This window comes from Marmota monax, unplaced genomic scaffold (genome assembly GCF_021218885.2).
Source record: "Marmota monax isolate L192 unplaced genomic scaffold, Marmota_monax_Labrador192_F-V1.1 WCK01_AAM20220418_F8-fsc00008, whole genome shotgun sequence".
Taxonomy (NCBI): Eukaryota; Metazoa; Chordata; class Mammalia; order Rodentia; family Sciuridae; genus Marmota; species Marmota monax.
Genome location: NW_026694432.1, coordinates 19,179,662 through 19,206,368, shown reverse-complemented (window position 1 = coordinate 19,206,368; position 26,707 = coordinate 19,179,662). Strand labels below are relative to the sequence as shown.

At 39.6% G+C, this 26,707-nt stretch overlaps 1 protein-coding gene and 1 non-coding gene across 3 annotated transcripts in view; one reads left to right on the top strand and one right to left on the bottom strand.

Annotated features, from left to right (window-relative positions):
• The first annotated feature begins 2,583 nt into the window (after positions 1-2,583).
• Positions 2,584-26,707, top strand: part of Phactr4 (phosphatase and actin regulator 4) — a 102,638-nt gene continuing 78,514 nt past the window's right edge. Inside the window, exons 1-2 of one of the 2 annotated variants that reach the window (XM_058571007.1) lie at positions 2,597-2,738; positions 20,590-20,701. The gene's annotated coding sequence lies outside the window, so the exon portion shown is untranslated. Of the gene's footprint in view, positions 2,739-20,589; positions 20,702-26,707 lie in introns of both variants that reach the window. The other variant, XM_046468424.2, reaches the window with a different exon arrangement.
• Positions 5,390-5,495, bottom strand: LOC124075463 (U6 spliceosomal RNA). The gene has a single exon (XR_006846074.1). It is a non-coding gene; the product is annotated as a U6 spliceosomal RNA (small nuclear RNA).

Sequence of the window (26,707 nt, the reverse complement as noted above, 5' to 3'; positions counted from 1 at the left end):
TCATCCCCTTTGTAATCCATCTTTTCCATGTCATAGTCCTTTTGGTCCCTAGGCACCCTGTGATCTGCTTTCTGTCACAATAGATTAGTTTGTATTGCTTAGAACTATGTATCAAAGGAATCATACCAAAACTACTCTTCTTTGGGGACAGGGAGATTCTGGGTTTCTTTCACTCAGCTTTTTTTTTTTTTTTTTTTAAGAGAGAGGGAGAAAGAGAGAATTTTTAAATATTTATTTCTTAGTTTTCGGCAGACACAACATCTTTGTTTGTATGTGGTGCTGAGGATCAAACCCGGGCCGCACGCATGCCAGGCGAGCGTGCTACCGCTTGAGCCACATCCCCAGCCCTCACTCAGCTATTTTTAAAAATAAGTCATATTTCATTTATCAGTAAGTCATTCCTTTTTTTTTTTTTTGGTACCAGGCATTGAACCCAGTGGCACTTAACCTCTGAGCCACATCCTCATCCCTTTTTTATATTTATTTAGAGACAAATTGCTGATTGCTTAGGGCCTTGCTAAATTGCTGAGGCTGACCTTGAACTCACCATCTTCCTGTCTCAGCCTTGCTGGGATTACAGGCATGTGCCACCTCACCGAGCTCCATTCACCTTTTGAAGGACATTTGGGTTATTTCTAGTCTTTAGCTCTTACAAATGTAGCTGCTATTAACATTCATGTTAAGGTCTTTGTGGATGTATGCTTTTATTTGTCTTAGATAAATAGTGTAACATTTGGGTCATTTGGTAGGTATGATAGGTATATATTGGCATATATTTAATCTCTAAAGAAACTGTAAAACCATTTCCCAGAGTAGTTGTATAATCTTAAAATCCTACTTTTCTCCTGGATATGAGAATTTTTATTGCTCTACGCTCTTGCTAACATTTTGTATTACTAGTCCTTTTATATTAGGCATTCCTGTGGTTTTAATTAGCTCTTACTTAACGTCTTTTTTTTTTTTTAAAGAGAGAAATTTTTAATATTTATTTTTTAGTTTTCGGTGGACACAACATCTTTATTTTATTTGTATGTGGTGCGGAGGATGGAACCCAGCGCCCCGCGCATTCCAGGCCAGCGAGCTACCGCTTGAGCCACATCCCCAGCCCTTACTTAACGTCTTTCATGTCTTATTTGCCATCTATTTATCTCCTTTGGTAAAGTATACGTCCAAGTATGTAGGTATGTATTCATTGATTTATGTGGTACAGGGGATTGAACCCAAGGACTCTCTATCTCCCAGCCACATCCCCAGTCCTTTTTATTTTTCATTTTGAGATAGAATCTCATTAAATTGCAAGGCTGCTCTCAAACTTGTGATCCTCTGACTCAGCCTCCAAATTAGCTGGAATTACAGATTGGGGCCATTGTACCCAGCTCAAAATAGTGTTGTTAATTTTTTTTTTACTGGCTTAAACCCAGAGTCTGACTCATGCTAGGCAGGTGCTCCAATGAGCGATATTCAGGGTTCTCATACCATTGTCCTAAAGAGCAAACTTTCTAATTTTGATGACATGCAATTTGTTATTATTATTGCTTTATGGGTTATGTATTTGAAAGTCACATATATTTTTCTCCTGTGCTTCTCTCTAGAGGTATTGTAGCTTTAGGTTTTACATTTAGGTCTAATTTGGGTTGTGACACAATAGGTTTGGTATTTTGAAAGATACCTGGCAGCAGCAAGGAAGGTGTCTGGAGAGTGATAGCCTGGAGGCCTGAAAGGAGTGCCACGTGGCTTACGTGGCTTCTGTTAGGTGATGGTAATGTAGAAAATGCAAAGCAGTTGAAATATTTTGAAGTATTTTCCCAGAGTGGTTGGGAATGTAGTTGAATGGCCTGGAGGTGTCAGGAATGATTCCTGGATTTCTTATGCAAAAAATGGTGGTAACTTGCTTCTAAGATTTTTGCCCTTTAAATTGACCCTCAATGTTTCTCTTTCTTTGTTGGTACTGGAGGTTGAACCCAGAGAGGCTCCACTTCTAAGCTACATCTTCGGTCTTTTTATTTTTATTTTTTGAGATAGAGTCTCACCAAGTTGCTGAGGCTGGTCTGGAACTTGGGATCCCCTTGCCTCTGCCTACCGAGTCTCTGGGAGTACAGAAGTGCACTACTGCGCCCAGCTCAATTATGTTTCTCTTGGGGAAGAGTGTGACTTGAAATTTGTCCACGCAAAGACTGGACAGTTTGTTTTTATCCCCCATATTTTTAAAAAGTCGGTGCATTGTAGTGATACATAATAGGATTAGGTGTTACACATTCGTACGTGCACACAACATAACAATATATTTTGGCCAATATCATTCCCCAGTGCTGGACACAGTTTCTAAACTAACACACTTGCGTCAGCTCCTTTCTTGGCCACTTGTGTGGAGTCAATATTGAACCCAGCCCTCCCAAGCCCAAGACCTTTGCCTCGCTCAGTACCAGGAAAGGTTCCCAATTCTTTCACATGCAGGGTGCGGACTGCGGGGTGCGCAGGCCCAGACAGCCCGTGCCGGGCTGGCAGCCAGGAGGGAAAGGCGGGTAGTCTCCGCCATTTTGTCCCGCTCGCCAGTCCCTGCTGCGACTACAAGTCCCGTGAACCTCCGCGGCGGCACTTCCTACTCTCACTGTCCGGCCGGCTCCCTCTTCCCCCTCCCTGGGGCCGGCGCCTCTGGCTGCAGCCGGGCGGCCAGAGGCCAGGTAGGATTTCCGGGGGAAACTGGTGTGGAGACTGAGGAGGCGGCGAAGGCGACCCGGGTGAGTTCCGCAAGCAAGAGAAAGTGAGCCGCACGAGCGCAGGGTCAGGCTTGCGGGCGCCTCTCAGGCTCCGGGCACATCCTTGGCTCTGCGAGGGGGTTGCGGTCCCCGCGGGGGGTTACGGCCGGGGTGGCCGCCGCCTCGGGCAGGGCGTGGCGGGCCGGGACCGCCGCCTCCCTTCTCCGCCCTCCCACAACGGTCCGGCTACTGCGTGTCAGCTCGCAGCAGGGCCCGCGCAGGCTGCCCTCTACGCCCCCCAGACACGGTTGAGCCCTTTTGTCTGGGAGGCTTTCTCCCCTTTGTGCGACTGTGAGGAGTCGCGACCGCGGGGAAGCCTGCAGGTACTGACTGAGGCGGATCCCTGGGGATCCGATTACGGTAACAGAATCGGGTCAAAGTCCATTTTTCAAAACCTTCCACCCTCATAACTGCACCCCGGCTAGACTTAGCGGAGCCTTCGGAGCCCGGTAGTTTCTGTAGAAACCTCGAGGTTATTGTATCCAACTCTTAAGTGTTAGTTCTACGGAGCTTCCGATTACAAATCTGCCGTTTTCATTGGGAGGAAGATGAGTCTATGGGGGGGGAAAAGCGAGCCCCTGAACCCCATCCTGGGAATCTGGGGAGAAATTGAATTTGCTGCGATGCCTGTTGCCCCTATGGTCAGGGGGACCAAAGAACTCTTGCGAATGGCATTGATTCACACACCTCCCGATCTCAGAGAAGACTAAGTGATTTATAGGTAGGGCAATATTTAATATTTGCAAAAAAACAACAACAACAACAAAAAAAAAACACTTCATTCGGTCACCCTGATCTTCAGTCCTCTGAAAGACATCCTTACTTATTCTGTTTAAAACAAAAAGTCTAAAGAAAAAGTCCATTAGTAGAACTATCCACTTTATAGAGAAGCCAGAAACCAAGTGGCTTCCAGAAAGCATTTTTTGACTAAGTAAAAGGCATGAAACCATTTTACGGGAGGAGAGGTGGTATGCTCCTATTAGAAATGGTTGAATTGCATGGATTTAGCAAAATTTGGTTACATAGTGGTAGCTTGATGTATGTTCCGTGGAAAGACTGCATCGCTAGATTAAAGCTTTCTTTCTTTTTTTTTTTTTTTTTTTTTTGGTACTGGGGATTGAACTCAGGGACACCCAGCCACGGAGTCACACCCCCAGCCCTATTTTGTATTAATATTATTTTTTTAATTTAGAGACCGGGTCTCACTGAAGCGCCTCTCTGTTGCTGAGGCTGGCTTTGAACCCATGATTCTCCTGTCTCAGCCTCCGAGCCTCTGGGATTATAGGCGTGCGCACCAGCCAGGCTAATTTAAAACTTTCTAAAGGCAGATACTCCCCTTTGAAAAATAGATTAATACTTCAAGTTCCTTTAATAAAGATAGCCAGGACCCTTTTGCATAAACCAGGGAAGTTTTTTTTTTTTTTCTTCCTTCTTTTCTTTTTTCTTTTTTGCCAGGGGTTTAACCCAGGAGCAATTAACCACTGAACCACATCCCCATTCCTTTTTATTTTTCATTTTGCGACAGAGTCTCCTTAAGTTGCTAGGACCTCACTAAGTTGCTGGGACTGCCCTGGAATTTGCCATCCTCCCGCCTCAGTCTCCCTAGTCTAGGATTACAGGCGTCTGCCACCACACCCTGCAAATCTGGGAAGGTTTTTGAAGTTACATAGGTTAAATTCTCATCCTACTCAAGTAGGCAAATTAAGCCTTTAGTACTTTATTTGTTTGACATCTCATAACGGAAATTACTTACTCTGAGAATCCCAGATCGAGTTAGTTACTTTGTATAGAAATGGGAGGTCCTTAATGAAGTTGTTCTTCAATTTATTTTTCTTTTTTGTGGTGCTGCGGATATTCTGAAACCAAGGTCTTGTGCATACTAAGGAGGTATTCTACCACTGAGCCACACTCCAAACCCCAGTTGTTCTTCACTTTGTAAAGCAGCAGTGTTTAGGGGTCTTTTTTGTCTTTTTGGATAAACTTTAAAGAAACAGCCATAGAATTGCTCAGTGTTTTAAAAATAAGAAAAAGCAGTTGCTACTCACTAGCTCTTATTTGTTTAACATGATAAAAAAAATTCTGTCAATGTTATTTTTTAAAATTTTTATTATTTTTTTGTGGTGCTGGGGATTGAACCCAGGGTCTTGTGCATGGGACGCAAGCACACTATCAACTGAACTATATCCCTAGCCCCAATGTTATTTTTTTTTATGTAAATAAAGCTGTTTATATTGCATAGATAAAGAAATTTGGTGAGACAATTCCATTAAAGTAGTTACTTTCAAAATTACCAAAAACATTTTTGAAGATATTCATGGTAATAAAGGAAGGCATTGTAGTTAGCAGGCAATTACATAGTTTTGACTTTGTATGTGTGTGTGTGTGTGTGTATATATATATATATATATATATATATATATATAGTTGATTCAGTATTTACTAAAATACAGAGCATACAGTTATATTTGAATTTCAAAGAACAATACATAATTATATACATATAAGTATGTATACCTTAGTCAGGACATATTATAGTAAAGAAAAATAATTATCTGAAATTCAAATTTAATGGGGCTTCGTGTATTTTATCTAGCAATTCTAGTTGTACAGCTACTGGTAATACCAATACAAAAAAAAATATGGAATGCTTCATGAATTTGCTTGTCATCTTTGCACAGGGGCCATGCTAATCTTCTCTGTATCATTCCAATTTTAGTATATGTGCTGCCAAGTGAGCACCCCAATGTTATTTTTTTAAAAAAACAACTTAATTCTCAATACAGTTCTATGAGGTGTAGTTCTCACATTTTACAACTGATAAAATCTGGCTTCTAAAATGTTGAGTGACTTTCCCAAGGTCATACAGTTAATCCAGATGGGAAATAGCTGAGTAAATCTTACTCCAAATCTAATACTAGTACTCTTTCCATTATCTTACATTATTACAGCTACTAATGTTACTACCATAAGTGGCTTTAATTTATTGAAATCTGAATACTGGAGAAAAATAATGAGGATGTTTTGCAGATAGAGCAAACTGAATCGTAAGGAAGTGGAATTCATAGAACGATAAATGATGTCTTTCTGTAGGTCATAATTGATCATTGGTGCCATTAATTTATCTTACAGTATGATTTGTGTCTAGGTAGAATAACAATTTTATGGACAGCCCTGAGGGCAGAAGGGTAGTTACTCAGTTGTGATTTAAACTTTTTATTGGAAGGTGATTAAAAGGTTTAAGTATGTAGAAAATATAGGTATAGCAGCTTTTGAAATTAACATTGAAGACAAAACTCAAATGCATAGGGAGTCTCAAGAAATTTTTTGTTAATTTTTAAAAAATATTGTTTTGGGCTGGGGATGTGGCTCAAGCGGTAGCGCGCTCACCTGGCATGCGTGCGGCCCGGGTTCGATCCTTAGCACCACATACAAACAAAGATGTTGTGTCCGCCGATAACTAAAAAATAAATATTAAAATTCTCTCTCTCTCTCTCTCTCTTTCTTTAAAAAATAAAATAAATTGCTTAGGGCTTCACTAATTTGCTAAGACTGACTTTGGACTGCGCTCCTCCTGTTTCAGCCTCCAGAGCTGCTGGGATTACAGGGGTACACCACCACACCCAGTTTATAACCAGCTTTAAAAAAAAAAATTGTTTTAGTTGTCAATGGACTTTTATTTTATTTATTTATATGTGGTACTGAGAATCAAACCCAGGGTCTCACACATGCTAGGCAAGCTCTCTACCACTGAGCCACAACCCCAGGCCCCCCACCCCCCACTTTTTTTAATGGTGCTGGGGTTTGAACCCAGGGCCTTAAGCATAGTAGACAAGCATTCTATCACTTAGGTACACCCCCAGCCCTAATAAAACTTTTAATCAGTTTCAAACCTGTAGTTAAGTCTTGGATTTATGTCAGTACATGCCATGAATATGACACCATAAATAGAAACCTACTTCAACTCCCTTACTTAAATTCTTAGGTAAAATGCATAACATGCCAGTTGAATTGAGTCAATATAATTAGTCTAGCCTTTCTAACTAGTAGAATTCTGTTTTAAATCTCTTTTATTATGCTGTCATAATAGGAAAGAACTTTTTCCCTTGTGTTTTTTGTTGTTGGTTACTTTATTTGTAAATCCATCCATGAATAATAAACTGTTATGTTCTAGACCCTGAGGACAAATGAGTGAAAACAGAAGTCTATTCCATCTTAGGGTTTACAGACTTATTAGCATTGGGTTGGTAAGAGGGAAGAGTCAAACAGTAAATAAGCAGTTAAAAAAAATCCTCTTGTATTGAATCTGTAGGCTTGAATAGCTCATATTTAAGTTCTTTGAGTCTCCATTTTTCTAATCTCTAACATGGGAATAATGATTCCTGCTCTAACTTGTGGAGTTGTTTTCAGGAGCAAGTAGGATAAGTATTTGGTTGCATTATATGCTTCAAATTCCTGTAGTAAGTTACTTTTACTATTAGAATAGGAACAGAGACATTGGAAGAAGGTTATGTGTAAGGAAAGAGAGAAGTGAATGGATGGATTCTCTGGTCTAAGAAAGTCTGATGTCCCTTGTAAACTTTCACAGAACCCTAGTCACATCTTCACAAAAACTATCATAACTGTGTGTACTTTCCCCCCATAGTATTTATTAAGGAAGACTCTTATTTGTTTTCTATTGTTGCAGTTAACTGCCATAATGTTAGGAATAAGGTCTGTTCACACCCCTTCTTAGCTGCCCTTGGTGCTAGGGACACATCTTTACTACTTAGCACACAGCTCCAGGTATTTCACTGGAATTGTATTCACTCATTCCTGAATGAGTGAATGAGAAATAAAAGTGGGCAAGTACAATTTTGGAGAGTATTAGAAACAAAATGATTCTTTTATTCAGCAGATATTTCTGTTTTACCTGTTGTGTGCTAGGATCAACTTTTAAGATTTGGCAATACAGTGATATGAAGGTATTTTGCCTCTGCCCCCCAAAACTAACTATATTGTAACACATGACAGTGTGTTGAATATTAAATAAAAGTATGTTTTAAAATAGGGACTGAAAGATTCTGCTTTGGTAAACAAGCCATTACAGAGGATGTGGTTTTGGAATATGTTCTTTAGGGGCAAGTAGATTCAGCTTTTCATGGGACAGGGAGCAATTTGAGCAAAAGAATGGATGTGAAAATGTAAGATACGTGTCTAGGGAAGAATGGGTAACCTGGTATGGTTAGAGTGTATATTAGATCTTTTCTGAGAGAATTTGGATTAGCATGTAGTTTTTTTGCTTATCAGTGTGCCATACCTCTATTTTATTTCTTTCATCTCATCCCTGTGGTAGTGGGGATCCAACCTGAGGCCATTGAGCTACATCCCTAGTCCCTACACCTCTATTTTATAGAGCTGATTCATGTCTTTTCTTAGTGGTAGCAGAAGCACCACATTTAAGTAGGAGGAGGTGGTCAATGTTATTTCTTCAAAGGGAAAATGAGTTTCATTTTTATATTGTACTCTTAAGTACTTTAGATGTTGATTATTTGTGCTTAAAAGTAAAAAATTACTACGTTTCTTTCTTTTTCTTTTTCTTTTTTTTTTTTTTTTTTTTGGTACTGAGGATTGAACGCAGGGGCACTCGACCACTGAGCCACAGCCCCATTTTGTATTTTATTTAGAGACAAGGTCTCACTGAGTTACTTAGTGCCTCAGAGTTGCTGAGGCTGGCTTTGAACTAGCAATTCTCCTGTCTGAGCCTCCCCAGCCTCTACAGGCATACACCACAACAAATATTACTTTTTTTTTTTAATGGCTGTATTTTCTTTAAAAAAATTTTTTTTAGAAGTAGATGGACTCAATACCTTTATTTTATTTATTTTTAATTTTATGTGTTGCCAGGGATCAAACCCAGTGCCTCATGCATGCTAGGCAAGCGCTCTACCACTGAGTGACAACCCAGGCCCAAGTATTACTTTTTTGAACAGACAAAAACAATAACAACAAAAAAACCATAAAATGCTACTGAAAGAGCACAATTGTAAATCTTTGTTGAAAGTGAAGTTTTTTGTTTGTTTGTTTTTTAAAATAAACTTTATTTTTTGGTACTGCTCAGTGGCACATGCCTGCAATCCCAGTAACTGGAGAGGTGGCAACAGTAGGATCATAAATTTGAGACCAGCTTGGGCAGTTTTTTTTTTTTTTTAATTGTAGTTGGACACAATAATTTTATTTTATTTATTTATTTTTATGTGGTGCTGAGGATCGAACCCAGAGCCTGACACGTGCTAGGTGAGCGCTCTACCACTGAGCCACAACACCCCCCCCAAAGTGAAGTTTTGAGGTGAAACTGGATTCACTGCTTCTGTTGACCGGTGGGGGTCTGTTTAAGGTTGCAGGCTTCTGCAGCCCAGAAAGTGTTGCAGCTCTTAATGGTGGGCTATGCCTTCCAATGTTGCAGCAGACTCCAGGAACTCATTGCCAATTTCTTATTTCAGGGATCTTGTCCAATGAATTTGAAGAATGAAATCCACCACTAGGATGAGTGAGTGTAAGAGTAGGATTTATTGAAGAACAGGAGCAGAACACTTGCATTGCAACAGGGGAACCATAGTAGGTTTTCTCCATTAGTGTTCTAGTCTAGAGGCTTATGTAGCACTTGGTTTACATAGCAGTTGTTTCACTGCTGTTGATTCAAACCTATACTAATTAGGGTTTGAAAGAAATACCAATGCTATTTTTTTGGTCCAAATTCATGTTAATTACTTAGAAATGTACTAACACTATTGGTCAGTTTTTAAGTCCCAACTTTAATTCAAGCCTGCCCCACTTCCATTTTCTCACGGCCGGTCGGGCAACGGGAGGTTGAAGTCGGTTGAGGTCGTTGGATTGCGTGGAGTGTGCAGCGGGCAGTGGGCATTCACGCTGGGCTGCTGGGTGGTGGCGGATGGGTTGGCTTCCACTCACCTCAGGTCTGCGCCGCCCTGGCAGACTCGGCATGGCAGCCTGTGCTTGCTGCTTGTGCTTTAGCCCATTCCAGCTGCCATTCTCCCGCTTCACTGCTCCGCCGCTGCTTCTCTGCAGGGACCAGTAGGCTGGCTGTGCTGCTTGGCAGCCGGGAAGCCATTTCAGTGTTTCTTTTTCTTTGTGGTAGGTAAAAGTAAGTTAAGGTCTTTATGAACACTGGTTCTATTTGTAGCTGTAAACTGCTAAGTTTTAACAAAAATAGTTCAGAAATAGAAAAGAAGGTTATTTTAGGGAATTGTAAAGGTTTTCTAAGGCTTTCCAAACTTTTAGTCTAAAGAGTAAATTCTGGTCTGGGGCTGTAACTCAGTGGTAGAGTGCTTGCCTAGCGCATAGAAGGCCCTTGGTTCATTATCCAGCTCTGAAAAAAAGGGTAGATTCTCTGGTGACAGATAATAAAGATACACATAAGTTATGGTGTTTATTCCTTATATTATAGTAGCATCTAAATTGGCTGTTTTATTTTTAAATAAGTATTAACACAGCTTGGTGGCGTGAACTTATAGTCCCAGCACTTTTTTTTTTGCATTGGGGATTGAACCTAGGAATACTTTACTGCTGAACTGTACCTCTATAATAGAGTCCTTTTAATTTTTTTTATTTTGAGACGCAGATATTGCCAAGTTGCTGAGGCTGGCCCTCCTCCTGTTTCAGTCTCCTGAATTGCTGGGCTTATTGGTGTGTAGCACCGTGCCAGGCTGGTTCTGGCACTTGGGAGGCCAAGGCAGAAGGATCACCAGGATTTCAAGACCATACTGGCAACATCTTTTTTTCTCAAAAAAATAATGAGATTCTCATTGAGAATTATTATTACTAATCTCTCTTGAAGCCACAAGGACACAGATTAAGTTATTCTGCAATATTATTTTGGGGGGCCCAAATGATTGATCATTTTCCTGTGAGTGATTGATACTTGAAACTAACTTGTACTGATTTATCTACTGAGAGATAATCTGAGTTCTTTTGTCCAGTAAATGTTTGTTCTTTGATTTATTTTGTTTTTTGTTTTCTTGTAGTGCTGGGAATCAAACCTAGGGCCTCATGCATGCTAGGCAAGATCTCTACCACTGAACTATGTCCCTAACCCTTGTTCTCTGATTTTTGCCTGACTTATTCAGCTTTCTCGGGAGGGATACGATTGAAGAACAGGTGGGATTGGTGGCGTACACCTGTAATCCCATTGATCTGGGAGGCTGAGGCAGGGGGATCACCAGTTTAAAGCCAGCCTCAGCAGTTGAGTCAGTTACTAGTGAGTCACTTAGCAACTCAGTGAGACTCTGTCTCTCTATATAAAATACAAAAAAAGGTCTGGGGATGTTGCCCAGTGGTTAAGCACTCCTGGGTTCAATCCCTAATACAAAAACAAAAACAAAAACCTGAAGAACATGAATTTACTGTTACAGAAGTAACGTAGAAAGGAAAAGGAAAGATAGAAGGATAATCTCATACTCAATGGTTTCCATTTTGGTTGACTCATTTTGTATCTTTATTGCTTGAGGCCATCTTGGGACAGAATAAAGTTAAATACAGAATGAAGGCTGTTTATTAGGATGATCAAGACAGTGGAACTACAGCTGTGGCTGTGGCTCAGTTGTAGCTCACTTGCCTGGCATGTGAGAGGCACTGGGTTTGATTCTCAGCACCGCATATAAATAAATAAAATAAAGATCTACTAACAACTAAAAAAAAAAAAATATATATATATATATATATACACACACACACATACACACATACATATACATATATATACACACATACACCATTTTTCCACTTTTTAAAATTTTTTTTCTAATTTCATTTTTGCTTTTAATATGGGAAGTTTTTAATTTGTAGTACATGTTTCTGCATTGCTTTCACTGAATTGACCTAGCCACAGTTCCACATTACCAAAGTTGAACATATGATATATGTGATGACCTCTGCTAACTCTGGGAAGAGGATAAAATGTATCTTAAAGTTCTAACATTTCTCTTAACCCCACTTAGAGTATGGCTACCATTAGCCACAGTAGTATGTGTTAGATGAACTGTAGACCAAGGTACTTGCTGGGATGTTCCCTTCCCCCCCACTCCTTTTTTTTTTTTTTTTTTTTTTTTTTTAAGAGAGAGAGAGAGAGAGAGAGAGAGAGAATTTTAATATTTATTTTTTTAGTATTTGGTGGACACAACATCTTTGTTTTACGTGGTGCTGAGGATCCAACCCGGGCTGCACGCATACCATGCAAGCGCGCTACCACTTGAGCCACATCCCCAGCCCCACCCCTACTCCCTTTTTAAAGAGATGACTCTTATGATGTTGCCAAGGCTAGCCCAAATGCCTGGGCTTAAGCAATCCTGCCTCAGTCTCCTGAATAACTGGGACTGCAGGTGCACACCACTGAACTTGGCTCTTAAAAAAAAAGAAGTGCATATGAGGATTATCAGAAAGAGGGTCATATCTTTATACTTGATTCTTTTTTCCTTTTTTTGACCTGCCTTTCTTCTTTTTTTTTAAGTTATGCCTTTATTTATTTGTTAGAGAGAGAGAGTGTTTTTTTTTTTTTTTAATGTTTTATTTTTTAGTTTTCTGTGGACACAACATCTTTCTTTGTATGTGGTGCTGAGGATTGAACCCAGGCCGCTCGCTTGAGCCAAATCCCCAGCCCCTCTTTTTTTTCTTTCTCTCCCCTCCCCCTCCCCTCCACCTCCCCCTCCTCCATCATCATCATAAACGAGGAAATGCTAAATCCCCCCCCCATTGATCATTGATAGGTAAATGATCTGCGAAGAGCTACATCTCCAACCTTTATGCTGTTTTTTTTTTTTTTAAACTGGTGGCAACAACTTTTCAAATTTTTGCAAAATGTAGTGTATCTATTGACCATTGGCATATCAGTGGCTCACTGCTTTTTCTAGAAATGCCTTGCTCTCAGCCTCCATTTATTAATTTCTTAGTTGAAGTTATACATTTTATTTAAAGGACATTTTTTTGTAGTCCTGGGGATCAAACACAGGGCCTTGTGCATGCTAGGTGGGTAATTGCTCTACCACTGAGCTATGCCCCCAGCCCTGGATTTATTTTTTAAAAGATTAGATGAGGACTGGGATTGTGGCTCAGTGGCCGAGCACTTGCCTAACAAGTGTGAGGCACTGGGTTCGATCCTTATCACCACATAAAAATAAATAAATAACTGTACGTATATATCTACAACTAATTTTTTTTTTAAATCAGATGAGTTATTAGACTAAAAACAGCACCTGTTGTGTAAATAAGGGCTAGCTTTTATTATTATTTTAGTGGCCAGAACTCCAAATGAGGAGATGTAATTGGACTTTCAGGGCAGAATGGCTGGGGGGATAGACAAGAGGGGATAGATTTGAAAAGCATTTGTTTGTTTGTTTGGGGTATGGAGGATTGAACTCAGGGGCACTCAACCACTGAGCCACATTCCCAGCCCTATTTTGTATTTTATTAGAGACAGAGTCTCACTGAGTTGCTTAGTGCCTCACTTTTGCTGAGGCTGGCTTTGAACTTGTGATTCTACTGTCTCCGTCTCCCGAGCCCTGGGATTATAGGCATGCACCACTATGCTGGGCCTTGAAAAGCATTTCTGACTTTATCATTTTTGATTTTTACTGGATGTACAAGGAGTTTCACTTAGGAAGCTTGTCACTACTTTCTAATTATAAACATAAGAGTTTATTTTTGCATTTGTGAAATTGATAAAATTATTGCCTCTTGAATTATTGGTTCTTGGATGTCGGTATTTTAGCTTATGCTTTACTAGATCTTTGGTGTGAATAAAATTGGAATTTGAGATGAAACTAGATTCTCCACTTCTGCTGGCAGGTGGAGTCTGTGTAAGTTACAAGCCTCTGCAGCTCAAAAAGTCCATTGTAGTGTTAGCAGCTAATTATAGCAGGGGATCCAACTGTTGCAGCCAGCAAAGCTGATTCTTTACTATTCTTGAGTGGCATGTTGCAGCTCTGAATGGTGGGCTATGTCCTCCAGTGTTGCAGCAGACCCTGGCAGCTCACTGCCAGTTTCTTTCCTGGTTCTTGTCTTGCAAATTTGAAGAATGAAATTCACCACCAACAACAGAAGGCAAGAAGGAAAGAAGTACGATTTATTCAAGTCTGAAGAAAAGAAATAGAACTCGCCCAGGGTGAGAGGGGACCCAATAGTAGGTTACCGCTGGAGTGTACTAGTCTAGGGATTTATATAGCTCTTTGGCCAATATTATTGGTCAGAATTTATGCTAATTAGATCTTGAGAAAGTACCAACACTATTCCTTAGTCCTTGAGTCTGAACTTCCCTATAACCTCTATTCTGGTCTGCCCCACTTCTGTTTTTCTGCTCCTCCAGGATAAAGACATTGATTCATAGCCCTAAGGGATTACTGTATAGGTACAGTAATTGTATGTATTTATATAATAAAGGCAATTGGTTTGTTCTGTGTGTCAGCTTGGCTAGACTATATATAGTGCCCAGTTATTCAGTTAAATACTAATCTAGGTGTTGCTGTCAGGGTATTCTGTAGATGTGGTTAACATTTCTAGGGGCTGAGGATATGGCTCAAGCTGTAGCGCGCTCACCTGGCATGCGTGTGGCCTGGGTTGGATTCTCAGCACCACATACAAACAAAGATGTTGTGTCTGCCGAAAACTAAAAAATAAATATTAAAAAATTATTTAAAAAAAAAAAAAACATTTCTAGTCATTAGTCTTTACCAAAGGAGATTATCCTTGATAGTATCATGGCCTTGTCCAATCAATTTAAAAGTCTCTCCCTGAGGGAAAAGTCTTCCCTGCCTCAAGATTGCAGTACCAGCTCCTGCCTAAAAATTTCTAGCTGGGTATGTTGTCCTGTAGGTTTCTGGTTTACCAGCTCCCACAATCACATAAGCCAGTTCCTTGAAATAAATCTGTCTTTATACTCATGAAACATATGTATGTATGTTTATATTCATCCTACTGGTTCTCAGAAGAACTCTGACTAGGGGTTGGGCATTTATGCATGCACAAGGCCCTGGATTCAATCCTCAACACTGGAGGAAAAAGGAAAAAAAAAAAAAAAGAAATGTAGAAGACTCCTGACTAATACAAAAGGTATCTGTATCCTGCAGGATGTATTAACTAAGCTTGAGATCTGAAGGCATTAGCTATATAAAGAGATGGGGAAAAGAGTTTTAAGGTTTTAAGGGAACAATGTGCAAAAGCTTAGGTTAGAAGGAATATGGATGCAAGACATGGGGCGTGGTTTGATTTGGATGACATGATAGGCAAAGGAGAAGAATGACAGGGAATGAAATCAGGAAGGTAAATAGGCTGAATCATAGAGGAACATTTAAATCAAGTATGAAGTTTGTACTTTATTTTACTCAGAAATTATAAAGCAGGGAGCTGTTATGATAAGATTCATTCTCAAACAGTTTCTTAATCCAAGTAATGCTTTATTTAAAGGAAAAAAATTTTGGGGGGGTGGTACTGGGCTTTGAATTCAGGGGCACTCAACCACTGAGCCACATTCCCAACCCTGTTTTATTTTTATATTTAGAAACAGGGTCTCTCAGGAGTTGCTAATCATCTCATTGTTGCTGAGGCTGGCTTTGAACTTTCAATCTTCCTTCCTCAGCCTCCCGAGCTCCTGGGATTACAGGCATGCATCACTGTGCCCCGCTTAAAGGAAAATTTTTATTGTTAATCCCCAGTATTGGTTTAAAATATTCTCATTATATTAATGTTACAAACATAAAAGGATATGTAAATTCACAACTCTTGACTATAAAACTAACAAAATTTCCTATATAAATACAGTAATTATAAACTGCTAAAATTTTTGCTATTAATAAGATGGATAATTTTGAAATGAATTGAAGTTTCTGCTGTGTGCAATTCATTTTGAGTTTAGTATTTCTCTACTATTTTAATAATATGAAATGATTTATTTCTTTGGACACTTTTCAATATGTATATTGCCTGGAAACTTCTGTTCCTTTGAGATCCTTTTGGTTTTCTCTTGGCTCAAATGTATGCACATTCAGTCCATTTCTGTTAGTTTCTTGTTCATGGACAAAGTAATATATTTGGTGTTAGTGTTCTTTCATTAAGTATTTTTTGAGCACCTACTGTGTATGCACATTCTAAATGCTTGGATACAGGGTGAGAAAAACAGTGTCACTGCTATGATACTTTCTAGATACTATAAAAATTGATTATTTCTAGATCTAGATAATGTGCCAGCAGGTAATGATAAACAGGGTAAAAGGATAGAATGTGATGGAAAGGGGGTTGATAGTTTAATTAGGCTATTCAGGGAAAGACCCCTTTGACTGAGGAGGTCATATTTGAATTGTTACCCAAAATGAAGGAGAAAATCATGCCAATTCTGGGAAAAGGGCATTTCAAGCTGACTGAACAGCACCTGCAAAGCCCTAGGGCAAGAATATTTTTGTTGAGTTAGAGAAATTGCATCAGTATCAGTATGGTTGGAGTAGAGTGAGCAAGAGCAATGATGGAGAAAATGAAGTCAGTGGAGTAGACAGAGGCCAGGTCTCATAGGATCTTATAGTCATGGTAAGAAATCTGGAGTTAACTTTCAGATGTGATAGGGAGATATGATCTGCTTTTTTTTTTAAATAAAGGATTAACTAGACCACTCCAAAAAGTATCTGAATTATAGGGGGGTCTCAGTAGAAAGGGTTGGTTACAGTAGTCTAGCAGGAGAGAATGGACAACTTGAACTGGTAAGAAGTGGATAAATTATGGGTGTATTTTGGAATCAGAGACAGTAAGATTTTGATTTAGATATAGGTAGGAGAAAAAGAGTTAAGAGTGATAGGCATGGCTTAATTCCAGCTACTTGTGAGGCTGAGGCAAGAAGATCACAAGTTCAAGACCAACCTCATCAGCTTAGCAAGACTGTGTTTTAAAATAAAATTTAAAAAAGGGATGGGGATGTTGCTCAGTGGGTACAGTGCCCCTGCCTTCAATCCCTAGTACCCGTGTCTGGTGGATGTGAGAGAGTGGAGGAAGAATGACACTAAGGTTTGTGTCTTGAGCAGTAGGAAATTTTAAGTTGTCATTTTACTGAAAAGATAATGATAGTGCTAATGATACAAAATAGCAGCTAACACATGGCAGCTGTTTTTGTAAGTGCTCTACACCTGATACTCTGTTGGTTGAATAGGGTAGACTAGGGTAGAAACAAGTTAAGGGTGGGGAATCAAGAGTTTGTTTTTTAAAATATAATATGCTTCCACAACTTATTAGCTTTTCAAGAAGAGGTAACTGAGTAAGCTATGATTATGTCAGTTTAGAGGAGAGGTTTGATCTGGAAATATATGTTTGGAAGTTGTGTGTGTGTGTGTGTGTGGTATTTAAAACTATAGAACAGGGTGAGAAGACTAGTTATGGTTTGTATTCGGGCTGTTATTGCTTCCCTAGGAGGGATAAAGAAATTTAGAGGATTTTTTTAAAAAAAATCTTTATTTTTATGAGGTGCTGAGGATAGAACCCGAGGGCCTCACACATGCTAGGCGAGTGCTCTACTGCTGAGCCACAACCTCAGCCCTAGAGGATTGATTTTTGAAGTTTGTGTTATCACCTTTCCTATTACTGTAATGAAATGCCTGAGATAGTTTACTTAAAAAGAGGAAATTTTGGTGATTTCAGTCTGTGGTCAGTTCCTTTTGGGTGTGTGGCAAGGCAGTACCTCATAGTGAGGAACACGTGGTGGAGCGAGCTGCCCACCTTGTGGCAGCCTCAAACGGAAAAGGAAAGAGAAAGAGAGAGCCCCATAATTGCCTTTGAGGCATAACCTCAATAACAGAAAACCTCTTAATAGATCCCACATCCTAAGACTATACCACTTTCCAGTATCACCATGGGCTGGGAATCAAACCTGTACTACTTGGGCTTTTGGGGGACATTTGAGGTACAAACTACCCCTGAGCGATGATATCCTCATCCTGTTTTTAGTTCTTTCAAGTATTTATAGTAGCTTTTGTAAAATCTCTTTTAAGTCCAACTTCAAATATTCTTCAGATACAGTTTTATTGACTGCCCTCTCCTTAATATAGCATATATTTTCTTGTGTCCTATTTAAGATAATATAATATGGCAATTCTGGAAGTAAGATTCCCTCCTCCTCTGGTTTCTTTTTCTTGTCCTTTGTCTGATGACTTTCCTGGACTAAACCTGTAAAGCCTGTATTCTTTGTTGTGTGTGGCTGTGGAAATCTGTGCTTGGTTGGCTTAGTGGGATGAAACTCACTGGGTTCAGTCCTCAGTACAAACAACAAAAAACCTTTATACTAATTAAACAATAACTTCCTATCCTCACTTCCCTATCCCCTGGCAACCTTTGTTCTACTTTTTGTTTTTAGTTGTAAGTAGATATAACATCTCTATTTTATTTATTTATACATGGTGCCAAGGATCAAACCCAGTGCCCACATGTGCTAGGCAAGCACTCCACCGCTGAGCTGCAACCCCAGCCCTGTTCTATTATTTATTTATTTATTTATTTTTTTTAAAGAGAGAGAGAGAATTTTTAATATTTATTTTTTAGTTTTCGGCGGACACAACATCTTTGTTTGTATGTGGTGCTGAGGATTGAACCCGGGCCGCACGCATGCCAGGCAAGCGCGCTACCGCTTGAGCCACATCCCCAGCCCCTGTTCTATTTTTTATATCAATGCATTTAACTACTTGACATCCTTTTGTGTCTGGCCTATTTCACTTATCATGTTTTCAGAGTTCATCTATGTTAGTAATATATATCAGAATTTCACTCCCTTTTAAGGCTGATAGCATTCTGTTGTATGCATATACCACATTTTGTTTATCCATTTGCCCATCAGTGTACATTTGGGTTGTTTCTACCTTTTGGCTATTATCAGTAATACTGCTATGAACATTGGTGTGCAACTATTTGTTTCAGTACTTGCTTTCACATCTTTTGGGTATTGTTAGATCCTATGATCCTATGGTAGTTCTCTCTCTCTCTCTCTCCTTTTTTTTTGAAGCAGTCTCATTATTATTATTATTATTTTTAGGTGTAGATGGACCCAATACCTTTATTTTATTTATTTGTTTTTATGTGACGCTGGGGATTGAACCTAGTGCTTCACACATGCTAGGCAAGTGCTCTACCATTGAGCCACAACCCCAGCCCCCAGGGTCTCATTATTGTTACTGAGCCTGGCCTTGAATTTGCAATTATCCTGCCTCAGCCTCTCAAGTAGCTGGGGTTATAGGTGTCTGTCACCACTCTCAGTTTTTTAAATTTTTTTAAGGTGCCACCATAATGTTTTTCTCAAAAGATGCACCATTTTACATTCTTATCAGCAATATGCCAAGTTTCCAATATCTCCACATCATTATATACTTGTTATCTTCTCTCTTAAATAATGACCATCCTAATGCATGTGAAGTGGTATATCACTGTTATAGTTGTATTTCTCTAGTGATGTTGAACATCATTTCACGTGCATATTAGTCATTTGTATGTTTTCCTTAAAGAAACATTTGCTCAGATTGTTTGCTCCCCCGCCCCTTGTTGGTAATTTTAGAATCAGCTGTTTTTGTTTTTTTTTTCTTAGCCCCTCCTCTTTGACACTTCGAACTAAACCCAGAGGCATTTTGCCAGAGCTACATCCCAGTCCTTTAGATTTTATTTTTGAGACGGGGGTCTTGCTAACTTTTTGAGGCTGGTCTTGGACTTGCAATTTGGGATTACAGATGTGCACCATCATGCTTGACAGCATCAGCTGTGTTTAAAAAAAAATATATATATCAGCAGTTTCTCCTTCTGGAGATGGCCCTTGAGTATGTATTCCTTGCTTTCCTAAATAAACCTCTATATCTTTTTTTTTTTTAATATTCATTTAGTTGTAGATGAACACACTATATCATTATTTATTTTTATGTGGTGTTGAGGATTGAACCCAGTGCCTCACATATGCGAGCCAAGCACTTTACCACTGAGCTATACCTCAGCCCCTAAACCTCTGTGTCTTTAAAAAATAAAAAATAAATGTCTTTGGATTGTTGCTAGCATTTGGTTAATTTTCAGAGTTTCAAAAAAGTGTTTGTCACCGCCCCCCCTTGCTTGCTTGCCTTTGTGTGTGTGTGTGTGTGTGTGTGCGTGCGTGCACGTGCGCACATGCGTGTGTGTTGCTGGGGGTTGAACTCAGGGGTGTTCTATCACTGAGCAATATCCCATGTCCTTTTTATTTTTTGTTTTGAGACAGGATCTCACTAAGCCTAGAACTTGTGATCCTCCTGCCTTAGCTTTCCAAGTCTCTGGGATTAAAGGCATGTGCCACTGAACCTGGCAGTACTTCACTTATTTTTATTGCTGAATAATATTCCATTGTATTTATTCTGTTTATTCATTCATCAGCTCATAGACATTAGGGTGGTTTTAAATTTTTAATTTAAAAATTAAAACCATTTGGGTGGTTTTAATTTTTTAGTTATTATAAAATATGTTGCTCTGAGCATTTGTATACAAGTTTTATGCAGATGTGTATTTTTGTTTCTTTTCTACATATGTAGGAGTGAAATTGCTGGATTATATGGTAAACTTAGTGTTTAACCCTTTGAGGAACTGGGAAATTCTTTTTCAAACCTGCCTCACCATTATACATTCCACCAGCAGTATATGAGGGTTTTGGTTATCAACACATGTTATTGTCTATCTTATTTATAGACATTGTACTTGGTTTGAAACATCATCTCATTGTGATTTTGATTTGCCTTTCCCTGTTGACTAATGATGGCTAATGATGGTGAGGTTCTTTTTTATTTTATTTTATTATTATTATTATTATTTTTTTTAGTTTTCAGCGGACACAACATCTTTGTTTGTATGTGGTGCTGAGGATCGAACCCGGGCCGCACGCATGCCAGGCGAGCACGCCACCGCTTGAGCCACATCCCCAGCCCCAGATGGTGAGGTTCTTTTCGTGTGCCTGTTGGCCCTTTCTTTGTATATCTTCTTTGGAGAATAATTACTCAAATCTCTTGCCTAGTTGTAAACTGGGTGTTATTATTATTTATTTATTTTCTTGAGGTGGAGTCTCCCAAAGTTGCCCAGGCTGATCTCAAACTTGTGAGCTCAAGCCAATCATCTGCCTCAGCTTTCCAATGCTGAAACTACAGGGAGGCACTGCTGTACCTGCCTTGGTTAACAAACACATGATGTGATACTACCAGTTGGTCCCAGGGTCCTGGTTCTTGTCCTGCACTTAACTGCCAGGTGATTTCCTTGATATAATGACAAGGTGTTATGGGAATAATACTTGGTAGTGGATCAAACATTTCCTAAGCCTTCCTGATGTTTACGGCAACCCTGAGGGCAGAAATATTAACTTGTACCGCAAACATTATCTATTCCTGTCAGAATAAATTGTTCCACAACCAGAGAAGTGAAAAATTCTGCTCCGTTTGTGTATAGTGAATCGAAAAACTTTCTACTGTCATGTATAACTGATTAGAACTAATAAATAAATAAATAAAAGAATCAATTGTTCACCTTTCCATGATAGAAGGGGCCAAGTATAATCAACTTATTATCAAATAGTCAATTGGTTTCCTTAAAAGATGGTACCATCTTGAGGGTTTGTGTTGCTGGTTACTTGGATGTTAGAGCATCCTTATTAAGTGGGGGTAAAGCTCATGTGTAGTGTCTTTCTTGCTACCATTGCCATCTTTGTTCATGTGTACATTTTGTTAGCACCAGGGAAGCCATGGCAAATGATGACGGATGTAAATTGGTTGAGTCATTTTCTTTACGTGGTTATTTAGTACCTCTTCCATTGAAAATGTTCACCGATGAACACTAACATGATACAAAGATCTTCACACTTTAGATCCACTCCTTGTCCTTCCTTAATATCTCTTTGCCTCAATTTCCAGTCTTTCTCCTTTAATATCCCTGACTAACATTTCAGAACATTTGCCCATAATTTTGCTTATTTGCTAATCTTAGCCACTTTTTTTTCCACACAAAGTAGACAGATATACTACCTACAGTTCTGCTCATTAGTTTTGTTTTGTTTTTTAAACCACTGTTTATAAGTTCCACCCTCTGAGTGAGGCTGTAGTATACCCTCGTATGGCCAAAAGTATATGCTGAGGGAGAGGCCCTGGTGCAACAATGGCAGATGATTTGACTATTGGGCTATCTGGTAATGCTTGTGCCTTTTAATTCTACTTGTGCTTTATTCTGAATGTATCATTTTCATCTTAGGGTGGATTCTTGTTGGGTCCTCACAGTCTTATAACTTAGTGTCATGATGAGTGACTCTAGATTGATGATCACTCATGTCCCATGGTTGGATATACTGTGTCCAGTATACTAGAGCCAGTAGCTTACCATGAGTTGTTTTACAGAAGACATGCCATTTAACACTGCAAATAGTGTGGCCCTTCTTTATAGCTCCTGGGCTACTGATTCTGTGTATTGATTCTCCCACTGTGGTTTATTGTAATACCCCGATACCTAGTAGTGGGATTTGTTGTTACATTCTCATATATGCACACAACTTAACAATACAATTTGGTAAATTTCTTTCCCTAGTACCTCTTTCCTGTTTTTTTTCCCTAATCTCAAAACTTTTCTCAAATTTCAACTTTTCAGGTTACCCAATATAAAATTCAGAGATGTGTTCTCAAGAGTTGTGCTCCCCTCTTCTTGGTAGGAAATATAAGACGGAATAATTTACCTAGATGCCGTTATTTGAATGTCATGTCTTACCATGCTTTTGACTACTGGGCCTTTTAACATTGTATTGATATGATTGTAGCATTTATTCTTCACCTTCTGGAGATTGTGTATCTTATCAAGGCCTCTGTTGTGCTTTTTGACCTCTTGCTTTTCTAGCCCAGATCGCATGATGTTATTAATGGAGTAGATCAGAGTGATGTTCTGCAGAAAAATCCTAATGATCCATCCATCTCTCTCTTTCTCTCCCGCTCCCTCTCTCCCTCTCCCCCTGCCTCTCTTCCTCTCCCCCTCTTCCTCTCCCCCTCTTCCTCTCCCCCTCTTCCTCTCCCCCTCCCCTTCCCCCTCTCCCCCTCCCCACCTTTTCTTTTCTTTCTATGTTACTGCACTCTACCACTGAATTACATCTTCAGCCCTTAAAATTATTTATTTATTTGTTTGTTTGTTAATTTGGTACCAGGGATTGAACCTAGGAGTGCTTTATACTGAGCCACATACCCAGCCCATTTTATTTTTTTATTTTTGAGGAAGCGTCTTGCTAATTTGCTTAGGGCCTCATTAAGTTGCTAAGATGGCCTTGAACTTGCAATACTTCTTCCTCAGACTCCCAAGTATCTGGAATTACAGTTACATGCCACCAGTCTCACTGAGCTATATGTCTTAAGACTGTACTATGCCAGAGGCTGGCAAGGTTGACATAATGCTATAATCTGTCCTGTGTGAATATAAATTATTTCTTATCCTGTTTTCTAATAGGGGTAAAACAAGCACTTATTCCACCAGTTATTGGTGACTACCTTGCTCTTGGGTCTGTGCTAATGTGTTCTAGCAAAGAAAGCACATCTGGCATGGCACTTGAAGTCACAGCTACTGTTAGACTGAGTTTTTGTAAGTTTCTACCTTTCTCCAGGATTTGTTTGATTTCTATAGGGATAACCCTGTTAAATACTGCATCCTCTAGGGGTGTAGAACTAATTTCTACCCCCTCCCTTGCCCTGATATTGTTTTGTTTGTATTTGTTATCTTGGTGGGTGGGGTGGGCAGTTTTAGAGACTTTCTTCCATTTAGCCCTCCCCAATGTGCTTAACTCTTAGCTCATAGGCCAAGGACCCAAAACGAAGGTTGCACAAATTTCCAATTATGTCTGTCTCAATTTTACATTCAGGGACCAGGGAAATGATTGCTTGAAAGGCCCACAGACCAGGGGACACACTGTGAGCTGGGTTTGAGCCAGAACTTCATTTATTTCCTAGTCCTTATGAGCCTATGATGACACTCCAGACTCCAGGAACCCATGACAACTTGTCCTCAAAGAATTAGAGTGTTTTCCTTTACTCTCTTACCTGAATAAATGATTATATGCAGAGCAACTGCATAGTTTACATGCCTAATACACTTGGGTTGAAAATGGGCAAGAAATTCCTGTGTAATTGATACCGCTGGTTATCAGTGATGAATTTTGCTTCCTTACATGTTGAAGTTTAAACATTAGAGAAGCACACTGAGGTAAGCATATAAAGCAGAGTTTATTTAAAAAGAGGTAACATAGACATCTCCCAGAAGGGAGAAGGGGGCCATAGCTGGTATCCTGGTATCCCAAGAAGTGAGGTGTTCTGCCTTTTTATATGTCCTAGGATTCCTTTGTTCTCCTGCCCTCTTGCTCTTATCTTTCTCCTTCCTGTATAGGTGACTAGGCCTAGGAAATGCTTGGTAGGATGGCTAAAAGGTGGAAAACAGGTGGGCTGAAGGGCTAGGGCAGGATGGAGCAGCCAAGGACTCATTAATTAACAACCTTACAGCTTCCTGTAGGGAGGGGCAATTCCTGGGACAGGTTACCTTAGCAACTGGTTGGAGCAGGGGGAGGTTCTTGATGAGAGTGGAAGAGCTGTGAAGGAATTAACATTTTAATCCCTCAGGGGATAGTCTCCAACTTGCTGGACTCACTCAAAAATTGGCCTCCTTGATCCTACCTGACTTGATTTACCCATCTATGCTGACTGCCTGACTAATTCTGGCTTCATAATCACCCACCAAATCACTGTGGCACTGCCAGCCCAAGAAGGGAAGGGATGGATCCAGACAGCATGGAGTTGGGGGCTAAAATCTTTGATCACATGAACTGCTATGCCACTCCCCTAGCACATACACCATTTTCCCGTCAGTCTTCACTTACAGAATGTATAAATAAAATTATAAGAATTTCAAACAGTACCTACAGAGTATTACGCTCCAAGTATAGGGACCTTTGAGCACCATCATCCTTGAAACCTGTAGCATATAGGTCAGAGCTTTTCAGGGAATTGTTATACTTGGGTGTTGCAAGTTACTTTCTCCTGGATACTGGCCTCTTTCAATCAATGGGTTCAGAGTCTAAAACTGGCTCAAGTCCAGACACTGAGCATGGGATCTTGATTTTTTTATTGGAGCAACTACCCTCAGCATCCTGATCTTCTATTTTTGATTTCTTTTCGTGTTACAAATGTAATAGTATGCATTTAGGGGTGGGGGTGCTGGAGGTTGAATTCAGGACCCTGAACATGCTAAGCCATGCTTTATTACTGAGCTGCATTCCCAGCCTAGAATAGTGCTCTTATTAACCGCTCTTCTGTTTTGCCTCTAGTGACAATCATATTCTATTAACTGTCTCCATAAATCTTTTGGTCTGGTGTCTTTGCCATTCTGACTTTGCTGGTAATTATGGTAACTACATTTGCTGGACTTCTAATAGTGAAGTACCATGACCTGGTCTTTGTTTCAAGAGTTCCTTCATGGCCATTGTGCTCTGTGAGTTTAGTTTTGTAGCAGTTTCTGCTATGGCGGAAAGCAACTATCAAATTTCTTAATGATGCTGGTGCCCCTTCACTAACACGTTCCTTATGGCATCTTCTCATTCTTTCCTAAGAACAGAATAATTTGATGGATTGCCTGATGAAATGTTAACTTAGTGTGGGCCATCACTTTTCCAGTTTCCAGGACCTACCCTGGAATTTTTTTTCAAAATGTTAAATCCTTTATCTCAAAAGAAAGGTTGATAATGTCTCCTATTTAGACTTACATTCTGGTCCTCATGTTCAAGCACCAGAATTCAGTCACTTGACTATTCGTATAGGCTCCTGCCAGTACACACTGGCTAGATTTTGCAGCTCTCTGCTCACCTTATCAGGACCAGAGCATCTGGGCTGGGGTATTCTATTAAAAGACTACTAGATAGGAGGCATGATAGTTAGCTAAGAGTGACAGATCCTGAGGTGGCATTGTTTTGGGGATAAGGTGACAAGGCCTCTATTATTTTTGAGCTAGAGGAGAGTATTTGCTCTTATAGGAAGGATGGGCTGCTTTTATGGTCTCCTGGGATTAAGGGATATCTGAGCACTTGAGATTTTGGAAGGGCATTATAGTAGTCCATTTGTGTTACTATAACAAAATACCAAAGGAATTCTATATCTTTATAATGAAAAGAGGCTTATTTAGCTCAGAGTTCTAGAGATTGAAGGACAGGGTACCACCATTGTTTTGTCTCTGGTGAGGACCTCATGGTAGATGTCATCACAATGGCAGGAGCACAGGTGGAAGGAAGAAATCAAGGGTCAGGCTCAGGCTTTTATAACAACTTGCTCTTAAGAACTCAGGTGTGTGGTACATATACACAATGGAATATTACTCAGCCATATAGAAGAATGAAATTATGGCATTTGCTGGTAAATGGATGGAACTGGAGGCAATCATGCTAAGTGAAATAAGCCAACCCCCCCACCCTCACCCCCCAACCCCCCTCCAAAAAAAAGACCAAAAAATCCCCCAAAAACCGAAAGACCAAATTTTCTCTCTGATATGCTGATGCTGTTCCATAATAGGCAGAGGTGGGGGTGGGGAGGTGTAGGTTTCCTGGATTGGAATGGGGGGAAGGGTGGGGGGATGGGAATGGGAAAGGCAGAAAGAATTGAACATAACTTTCCTATGTTCATGTATGATTACATGACCAGTGTAGCTCCACATCATGTACAACCACAAGAATGGGAAGTTATACTCCATGTGTATATGATTATGTCAAAATACATTCTACTGTATGTATAACTAAATAGAACAAATTTAAAAATAAAATAATAAAAAATGTAAAATTTAAAAAAAAATCAGATTCATTTCTGTTCTAATTTATCTGAAGTTTTGACAGATCATTTCATCTACTAAAATATATTTTTTCTTTTAATTTGTTAATACTACTATATTTATGG